The following is an 11,053-nucleotide window of genomic DNA, read 5'->3' as shown; positions in this document are numbered from 1 at the left end:
TGGCCTTGAATCCTCATCAATATGAAGATGATCTTGGTTAGAGGAAGCTGACTCTCAGCTGGAGTCAGGATGGGCTAAGCAAGTATCCTCAGCTAAGGTGACCCAAATGGGAAAGTATTCACCTTACCAATACCACTTGAGTGGCAATTTTTAAACATCACATAGGCATCACCTCAATTATTCTGTTCCATCTTTGTAATATAATAGTTTTCCAATACAGCATGGGCAGTAGACTGGTTATTTTCCTGAGCCTAGACAATAGAGTGTGTTTGGAGTTCTATTCTAGGAAGTGGAAAGTTCTGGACTGCAATCTAGCTTCAGACATTTATTAGCTACCTTACCTAATCTTTCTGCCTCAATTTTCTACCATGTAAAATGGAGATGATAATAGCACCTCCCAAAGTTGTTGCAAGGCATAAATGAGAAAATATATGCAAATTTTAAATTGTTATACATATTTTATATACACCCACACACATATTATAATGATAGATATTATAGATTTGCTGACACTTATTATGGTATGCCAATAAATATTTACTTATACATATCAATATGATAATAAATCAAGTAACAGGTTTAATTCTATTGCCAGTTATAATGCTCCAACCAGCCCCAACTTGACCCCATATAGACCACATTTGCTGCTTTTTTCAGAGCTAGTTCTGGGCATCTGCAAGTTTTCAGTGCTTCCAAGATGGTGTGATCTGGAGAGATATAGTCATTGCTGGTGACTGATCTGGGCTCTGGGCTCTTTCCTGTTCTCCTGCAGTTGCCAGTGTTAGTATTCCTCTTGGCCCTGGAAGTGCAACTCAGAATTATATATGGTCAATACAGTTTGCAAACCAGCACCATCTGCTCCCCAAAAGGAGGCACTTATAATCTGTTTCTGACCAGTCCTTTACAGGTCCTTTACCAGATCCTCCTTTAGTCTCTAGGCTCAGAGCTCCAAGAACTGCTGCAGCTGCAGTTAATACCAGAGCCACCTCCAAGGTCCATGGTTGGTGCTGCTACTGCAATTCTAGGAACCAACTCCCACCCCAATGAAACACATCTTTCCTGCTGACCTTCTAAGTTATCTTAGACTGCAAAAATGTCCTACTCTGACTTTTTGTTGGCTCTGCTACTCTAAAATTTGATTTGAAGAGTTACTTCAAATTTTTTGGAGGATAATGTTGGGAGAGTTCAGTTAAGCAGCTACTCCATTCTGTTGTATAATTTTCATAAAATGTTTTGAGAAACATTTCAGGAAAAGAAGCTTGCGAACTCCTCAAACCAAGAAAGTGAACTGTTTGAAGAAAGTGCCATAAAGAAATTTACACTGCATCAGAAGATCCAGAATTAACTTTGAGATGTAATTGATTGAACTGAAGGGGTTTGTACATATCATTTTTTCTGAATGTAAACTCTTATGCCAAAGGGGACTGGTTGCTAATTGGCTTTTTGTCAATTTACCTAGCAAGCATTGGTTGGTTTTGCTCTCTCTCTTTTATTTCCTTCTTTCCTCCAACTATTGTAATAACCTTTAGCTTGAAGATCTTAAGAGATATAAGCTGGTTATGTTAAATGATTCTTTGGGGAGACGAATCTCCCAAAGAATCACAGAGGGGATTGTGAAGAGTGAATCAAATTCTTTGTCTTTCAACCAGCAACTTATAAATCAATCAATCAAAAACATAAGTCTCCCTACTGAGTACCTTATCAGTAACTAAATATGAGAGTTCAGACGTCACTTGCTAGAGTGAGTGACAACTCCTGAGGCCACTGCCCACCACCCGGGCAGTGCTGGGCAAATTGAAAGACTGCGATTGGTTCCCATAAAGTGGGGGGAGCAACAGGAAGTGACTTTGAGAAAACCGTTTTAAAAGGACATCTGAAGAATTCAGTGATTCTCTATGCATTGGTGAGCCCTAATGGAAGAGGAGACTCTTTCCCTTGATCCTGCATGGGCTTTCAGTGATGAGAGGAGTGATTGTTTCCTGGGTTCTTGGATGAGGAGACCCTCTCTGCTCCTTGGTGCTTTGGTGGGACACTTCCTTCAGTGTGAGTTCTGGTGAAATTCTTGGTGGTCTTAGCTTACTGTGCACTGAAGGTTCTAGGTGGATTCTTCGGGGTCTCCTGGGTCTTCGGATTTTGACTTCCTAATTAGGACTTTGGATTTTGTTGAGATTTGCTTTCGGATTTGCATTTGCTATCTGGTGACATTTAGATTAAAGTTAGGGTATTTGTAGTTAGGCAATACTTTCTGTCTCTTTATCTACATTTTTCCACTTTCACTCTTTCCAGCTCTGTAAATAAAGCTGCTAAAAGTAATTTTGACTTAAAGCTGTAATATTTTTAAAATTGGTGACCACAATATTACTTTAGAATTATCATATTTAGCATGAAACCTAAATTTGAATTCTTACACTGCCATCTTTGGCCCCATTGGAATATTTCTTTCTCACCATTGCTTCTCTAACATTTCCCCCTACCTCTTTCACTGTGAATTTTAGGTTTACTCCACCCTGCTTAGTCTTTAGAATTCTAGCAACCAGGAATGTATACACCCCCACCTAAGGATTGGGTGTAGGGAAAGAAGGCCTATAACCAACATGTGCTAGCAAGTGACAAATCAGAAACAACTGACTGACACCCTGGGCTGTCCTAAGTCAAGCTTAAGCCAACATTGGCACACGTGAGACACAGAAAGTTATGTAAAGAACTGCCTTTATATTTTGCATCACTTCCTGTGAGAGGGACCTTTTGCAGACTTGGACCTGGAACTTGAGACTGGAGGAGCTCAGCGTGATACCTCAGAATGCTTTCCCTTTAGACGGTCATGTGGTGAGGCTGACTCCTGTAAAAATGGAGATTTTAACCCCGGACTTCAATTCCCAGAAGTCCTTGGAACTTCCCAGAATTCCCCAGAATCTCACCTGAGTGCAAGATCACAAATTATTATTTAAAGGGGCTCTCCACCTACTTGAGGCTCTCTCTCTCCCTGCTTCTGCTTCCAAGCATACGCGTCTCTCAAGATGTAGTAAGTGAAATTGAATGGGCCTTTCGACCCTCCTAGGCACATGCTTTCTTATTTTGTATTTTCTTTATTTCTTAATCTTTAATAAACCTCATAAAAATATAGTACTTTTAACAGAGAAACTAATTTTAATTGTTACAATTTTTGGCAACCTAATGGCACAAAAATCTCTCAATTAAAAAAATATATAGCCTAAATAATGATTTCTAAGCCACGTTTCTCCAAGCCTTTTTAGCAAGCCTCTTGACTTATCTCGCTTCTGTCTGCAATCCAGACCCAGATTGCTCTCACCTGGTCTCAGTCCTATCTGCCCTTCCCACCCGGCCTGACTCAGCTTGGCCCTGCTTTCCTGTGTTCCTGCCTGCAGCCATCTGCTTCAGACCTGGTGACCCACCTGCCCAGCCCCAGAAAAACCTAGCCTCGGAGCAGATTGTTCATCGCTCCAGGCCCAGGACTCACTTCCACCAGCTGGTAAAGAAAGGGGGTGATTTTTCCTTAGCCTACAATTAGCCTCCATGTGGACTGGGGGCAGGGATCACAGTGGGGAGAAAGAAAGAAGGAAGAGTTTTTTTTCTAAACAGGAACTTAAAGCATGGCTTTAAGAGGATATCTTTTGACTGTACTGATACTTTTATTTATTTCACCTGAGGGTCAGGAAAAAAATTCAACTCCCTGCAATTTTTTGGCAAAATTTGAGATTCCTAAAACCCACCCTCGCTATGGGGAAGCAGCTCAGTGGCTTGATGGATTGAGAGCCAGGCCTAGAGACTGGAGGTCCTTGGTTGAAATCTGGCCTCAGACACTTCCGGGCAGTGTGGCCCTGGACAGGTCATTTAACACCCATTGCCTACCACTTACCAATTTTCTGCCTTCTGACAATAGGCATCTAAATGGATAAAAAACCTAAGGAGCTTTAAAGAGACTGGAGGTTATATTTTTAAGGCATTTCAGACTCCAATGTTTTATAAAAATCTCTCTATTCTATTGCATTTTGCTGATTGTTTTGTTTAAGGTTTAACTTTGCGATTTTAAGTTCATATATTACTGCATTCAATACTATTCCATTCCACTGAATCAGTTTAATGTCCTGGGTTTTAACTACTGTTAAATTCTGTTGCTTTTCCCCTATAACTATACCGAACAAACATTATTGAGTAAGCCCATATAAAAACAGCTTTTCTATTTTGACTTTGTACATTGTCACATAGAAGATAGATGGACTACATCAGAAAATTGCTACAACCACCTTTGGAAAATTTAATGAGCTAAATATCTCAAAATGATTTAAGGGTTCTTTAGACATGATTCTTGGAATTTTTCTTAACAATCTCTGGTCATTTTTCTGCCCCTAACACAAGGTAAGGCCCATTTTAGTAGCTGAAGTGAAATACAATTTTAAACCCTAACTCCCACATTTATAAAAATATGAATGGAAGTTGGGAAGTTAATCCCAGGGCAAATAGTACCCCTAGAAGCCTCCCCCCAAAAAAGTAGCATCTCTCATTTATACTCTTCAGCTCATTTTACTTCCACCAGAATATCTAGATTTCTTGATGATGTTCTAGACCCAAAAAAATTATGTTTTACTTTTTTAAAATATGTTTATCAAGGTTGAAAGATTTGCTATGTTTGTAAAAATTGTGACAAATATCCATCAGTTCATAGGCTTTTTGAAATGCCATATAGCAACTTATGTGAAAAAATGATAGTGTGTTTGTTTGCTATTGTAATTAACTGGACTATTGAGAATTTGGGGGCTACTGATTCTTACATATTTATACTACTGTTCTTTATAAAAAAATGTTACCTTGTGAAATTCATTTGCTTTGCACTCACAGTGTATCATGGCCAGATATGAAGAAGAAATGGATCTCATTTTTGGTGAGAAAGCCTTGTATTCTATGTTTTCTTAACTGACAGAGTGTGTCAATGATTATAACTATATTTTTATTTTTAAAACTCTTTTATTATATTTTTCTTGCATGTGCAATATACTATTTCAGTCTTTATTTTTTCTCTCCTTTTATGTTTGAAGAATGTCACCAGTATTAAATTTTCTTTAACTTTTGATTTTGCAGTAATATAAGTTTAAAATACATTGCTATAATGTCAATGCATGCCCCAAAAACTTGAGACTATAAAAATGATGTCACTAATTGTTTAAAAAAAATTATGGGACTTTGCTTAATGATTCTGTCTGATTCCAGGACAAGATATATAAAAGAGCCATTGCATAGGGCCAAAGATAAACCAATCCAGGATATATTGATGCACTTCTAAGCCAATATAAAGGACTTGAACTTAGTGTGAAGACTCAAGGTTGCAATGCTTAACATATGTTAAGATGTAGGCCTTCCTTGTATTCACACTTATTCTGAAAATACTTACAGATGAGTATCCCAAACTGTGAATCTTAAAAACTGCTCAGACTCTACTTCAGAAGATTTGATTAAGCTATTCCCCATTTTTAACAATGGAGGTACTTGGTCAGGAATGTATTGAGAACTTTTAAAATTACTCCACCCTACTCAGACAGTGCCTTAGGGGAAGATAAAGTTGAAAACTCCTGATTGAACAATGAAAAGTCCCTAACTCATACTTATAGTAAAGCCAAAACCTTAAGTTAGGTGGTCTATTTTTAGATCTAATACAAAAGGGTGCTAAGTACCTATATAGGTTAAATTAATCACTAAAAGGTCAAGCAACTTACAAAAGGCAAGCTTAACAAAAGAGGTGTGAAGTTGTCGTCTAACCAAAGAAGGTGAGAACAGAAGAAGATAAGAACTAGGAATGGGCATTCCTGGGAAAAAAGCATCTACTGTGATTGGTAGATGTAAAAATTTAGGGAAGGTGATGTAAGAGAAAATTTCTTTAAAAGGAGAAGGCTTGAACTCAGTTGGGGAGTCAGGAGTTCAATGGAGGACTGGAGCTTGCTTGAGACAATCTTGTGGTGAGTGATAAAGACTGACTCTCTCTCCCTTAGGCCCAGGCCTAGGACATTTGGCCTAGGCCCTTTCTTCTATTTTCTCTTTCTCTCTCTTTCCTTCCCTTAATTTCTTCATTTGTATTAATTAAAATCTCCATAAAACCCAGCTGACTTGGGTATTTTCATATTTGGGAATTTTCCCAAAGCTGACCGCTTAATTTTAGATTTTAAAATGAGACATTAAACATTATCTTTACAATTTGGCTGAAACCTTTACAGTTTTGGCAATTCACAGTCTTGGCAAAACCACATTTTCATGGTTACAAAACTTGGCTCCAAAACTGGCTCCTATAATCTAGTCCCTTTTCTGTCTTTCATAGTGTGGCAAACTTTCTGTAGTTTCTGGCTACTGACTGGGTAAATGCTTACTTGCTTAGATCATTTTAATTGGGTCCTGACTCAAGGACCTGCTATAGATTTACTTTTCCTTTACTTGGAATTTTTACACATAAGACTTTGATAGTCTATATTTTCATCCAGAAATTATCTTTTTTATTTGGATTTTTCTGATGTCTTTTTAATTTCTCTTGCCAATTGATTCATATACCTCATAACTCAGCCATGCATCCATAAGTGATCCTGTGTTTTTCAATCACCCTCTTCATGGGGAAATGTAAAAATATTATTATTTTAAATTGCAAAGTTTAAATTCCCTTTGAGAAGAATTTTAGGTTAAGAAAAATGCTACCTCTCCGAATCCAGAAACTGAAATGTTTGGAGAAGACACCATTAAGATGCCTCCAGACCACAAGCTGCACAAGAAGATCAAGAATGAACTTTTGGTGTGGTTGATTGAACATTTATTTGTATCTATAATTTCATGCCAAAGGGGACTGCCCCTTAACTGGCTTTTTGTCAATGCGTCTAGCAATTATTGGTTTTGTTCTTTTTTCCTCTTATCCTCAAATTATTGTAATCTTTAAGTTGATTATGTTTTCATGATCCTTTGGGGGAAAATCTTTCCCAATAAGGATCAAACAGGGGAATGTAAAAATGGAGATTTTAACCCCGGACTTCAATTCCCAGAAGTCCTTGGAACTTCCCAGAATTCCCCAGAATCTCACCTGAGTGCAAGATCACAAATTATTATTTAAAGGGGCTCTCCTCCTATTTGAGGCTCTCTCTCTCTCTCTCTCCCTGCTTCTGCTTCCAAGCACATGCTTCTCTCAAGATGTAGTAAGTGAAATTGAATGGGCCTTTCGACCCTCCTAGGCACATGCTTTCTTATTTTATATTTTCTTTATTTATTAATCTTTAATAAACCTCATAAAAATATAGTACTTTTAGCAGAGAAACTAATTTTAATTGTTACACTTCCCTTTCCCTTGGCTTTCTGGAGAGGCCCCTTGGCCAAGGGCTCTGAACTCCTGGCTGGCTCAGACCAGGCCAGAGCAGTTCAATTCTCTTTTCCTCTCTCTCTCTCTCTCACTCTTGATTTATTTCTTCTATTGTAAATAAATCACCATAAAATTCCATTCTTATTTGAGTATTTCATTGGGATTTCGAATTTTAAAGCCCTGGAAACCAACTAAAATATATTCAGTCTCAACCTAAATTTACCCCTTACATTACTTTCCTCTGCTAAGATCCATACAACCAACATATTCCACTTAATCAAAATCCTAGAAACTGTTGTCTATAAATACTTAGGACCTTCCCTTTCCTTCCTTCCTTAATTCAGTACCTGGTTTATAATCATTTTCTCTAACTCATGCCTTTATACTAGGTGACTTCATTATACACATTAATGCTCCCTCAAACAGCCTAACTGTTCAGTTTCTCACTCATTTCCCATATTTCTTCATCCTACCACCCCTGCACACACACAAATATACACACACAAAGATAGTAATATTCTTGAAGCTGTCATCATTAGCAATGTGTCATCTCTATGCTCAAGGATTCTGAAAACTTCTTCTCTGGCTATCCATTGGCTTCCTACTTCTGCTTCTTCTTTTCCATACCAAATATTACTCTTCATCCACACTAGAGACCTCTGTGGATAAAATGTATTATCCAAGACACTAAAAAATAAAACAAAGTCTCCAAGCCAAAAAGAAATAGGGCTGGTATCATAATAAAACTGGACTCCAGTTAGAAAAAAGAAGACCACAAACCTTGAGAGCAACCTCCTTTTATAGCACAATTTGCAGTCGTAGTGTTAGAAGTAAAATGAGAGTTGATACAACTAACTTGACCATCATCACTCACTTGGCTCATGCCTGCCAGGGTCAGTTGGCCCATACCATTGACATAAGTAAGTACTATACTTTAATGCCATTGATGTAAGTAGGTCCTTTGACCATCACAGTCAACATGTATATCCTACATGTGTTGGTGACCTAAAGAGTTTTGGACACCTGCAGGGATTCTTAAACCAATTACATTATAAGAATAAGTTGTTTTAACAGACATACTGAATTTAGACCCTTTACTGGACTCTGTCTAAGAGGGTGCTACTGGGTCTTAGTCCAACAAATGCAGGGTGTGTATTTTAACTCAGTGCATCAGAAAAGCACACATCCATACAGAGAAGGATGTACAGTTTAGTCAGTCCTAAGTTAATAATGTTAACTGTTCATATATGGGGTGGTCAATACCAGAACAGAATAGATACAAATATTTCAAAATTATTATAGAATAATGAGGGGTAGAGGATTTCACATTCACATCTCTAATTCCATTAGCTCTTAGTTTTCTCCAAGGCTATGTAAAGATTAAAATTTAGGGGAGATGGGGAGACTGAGGCAGGTAGAAATTAGTTTCTCTCTGCAAGGAGTATTATATTTTTTAGAGGTTTATTAAAGGTTAAAGATTAAAAATATACAAGTAAGAAACATGTGCCTAGACCAGAGGCCTAGACAAAATAACCTCACATCACGCAAGAGACGCTCCTGCTGCAAAACGGCAGTCCCAAAGACCGAGAGCCCCCACCTTCAGCTTCCTTCAGAGCAAGCTTCCTCAGAGCCCAGGAACCACACCGACCAAAAAAAACAACCACCTCCAGTCTCCAGACCCTCCTATCTTTAAGGAAACCATCCAAGTTGCCTCCCCTCAGTCCTCACATCTACCAATCACTCTTCATCAATTTCCCTGTCAATGGAGGCTCTCGCTTAGCCCAGGACCGCCCAGAGGTTTCTGGCTTTTTCACATGTCTGTTGAAGGTTATATTTTCAAATGATTAAATCTATACTCCTTTGCTACAGCCCTTTCTAAATCCTGTTAACTTGAGTATGGTAGAGATTGGAATAATTAAATTTTGATCTAGGCTGCAGCCCTTACTCAATCCTATTAGGACTGAATAGGGTGGAGTATCTCCATTGTATCAATTCTAAAATCAATCAAGACTCAAAGAAATTCCTGTTCTATGCTTAAGCATAGGTCAAAGTCCTTTCCATTGTTCAGCAAAAGGTTTCTGTCCTAAAGTAATCTTAAGAAGGGAAGAGAAGGAACCTCCCATGCCAATGGAGTTCCCATTCCAATAGACTATCAGTAAGAAATTTTCCAAGTATGAAATATCCCATTGGTGAAATTTCAAACATTTATAAGTCTAAGGAAATTTGAGGTTTACAGCTATCACCTATGCAATAGTTTTTCTCTTCTCTTTTCCCATTAAGCTGAATTCTATACTGTCCTTTTCTCTTCAGTCCCTGGCCATATTATCATATCTTGTATTCTGCCACACCAAGGCTTGGCCTTGGATCACTCCTGTCATCTGTTGCCTTTGCTTCTATATACTTCTATATACTATATATTGAATAAAGATGGAGAAAATCATGTAATTATCCTGAGTCAACTATAAATTTATGTTACACAACCTCAACTGGGTCCTTAATGCTGCTAAGTAATCCTTTACACTTCTCATATCAATTTAATATCCCAGCGTTCATAATGACTCTTCAAAAACTTTTCATTTCTATTCTATCCTCCCATAACTCTTCTTCCCCCTTCCATCTCAGCCAAGAATATTTCCTCATATTTTACAGATAAAATTGAGGCTATTAGCCTTGAGGTCCCTCTTCTCCCCTCTTCTTCAACTTATATCACTCAGATGCCTTCTACCATTATCTCCTTCACTCCTGTCTTATACTAAGAAGTCACCATTCTTCTTGTCAAGGCAAACTCCTCTACTTTCACAAATGATCCTATGTGAAGCAAAAAACCTCCATTCTGAGGTGTCACAGAATATTGTGTCATACACTGGTGTCTCCTGGCATCAGCATCAGCATGAGTGACAATGTGGCAGAGCCAAGGTTACCATGGATGACCCTAGGGTCAATATGGGAGAGAATGTCACCACAGAAGAGCAGATGACATGACATTTGAAAGCCAGTGACCAAGGACAGGGTTCTTAAACTCAGGTGAGAACCTTGGGTCATTTGCTTAGCTTCCCCATCTGCCACTGCCATGGGGTAAAGGGTTTCCCTCTCTGTGTTGTTTCTTATCAGGTGAGGGATCTTTGACAAATTGCAGACAACAAAATGGAGTTAGGCTGAAATATCTCTTCTATCACTTTCTCTCTTTCTTATTAATAAATGCTTATAAATCTGGTGCTAAACTATAGACAGTCTTTTATTTCTTACAATCCTATTACATCCTGTCTTCTCTAACAGATTCTCTAACACATTCTATCCTCCCTATCCTTGTAGGCTTGACTCAGTAGTACCAAAATGTCTAATCCACTATAATCCCTCCACCCCCTTTGACAATAATCCCTATGTTCCCTCAGGAACCTTATACCTTTCTTCTCTGAGGAAATGTGGGCTTGAGCCCATGTCTGTGGCCCTAAAATACTAAAAGATGGGATTCTAAAGATACCCTGGGACTATGGTCTCAGGTAGTAGAGAGGTGGGAATTCCTGAAAGTGGGGTATGAGATCAAAGGGTTAAATAAAGAATGGGTTCTCTTATTTCCTGTTCAAGACAGGCATCAAGCCAACTTTTTCCAGGATGAATGGATGTGTATGTGGAGGGGAGGTTCTGGGAGCCATCAGACCATGACATCTTGACAGAGGCCACAGAGTGGCCCTTGGGAAGATGTGATTGCCC

The 11,053-nt window shown here is 38.4% G+C and overlaps 1 long non-coding RNA gene across 2 annotated transcripts in view; it reads right to left on the bottom strand.

The window, feature by feature from the left end:
- Positions 1 to 531: 531 nt before the first annotated feature.
- LOC107651937 (uncharacterized) overlaps positions 532 to 11,053 on the bottom strand; it is a 33,542-nt gene continuing 23,020 nt past the window's right edge. For both annotated transcript variants that reach the window (XR_001629316.2, XR_001629317.2), the window contains exon 3: positions 532 to 799. This is a non-coding gene — a long non-coding RNA (uncharacterized LOC107651937). The remainder of the gene's footprint in view (positions 800 to 11,053) is intronic.

This window comes from Monodelphis domestica, chromosome 3, assembly GCF_027887165.1.
Source record: "Monodelphis domestica isolate mMonDom1 chromosome 3, mMonDom1.pri, whole genome shotgun sequence".
Lineage (NCBI taxonomy): Eukaryota > Metazoa > Chordata > Mammalia > Didelphimorphia > Didelphidae > Monodelphis > Monodelphis domestica.
This window is presented reverse-complemented; position numbering and strand designations above follow the sequence as displayed.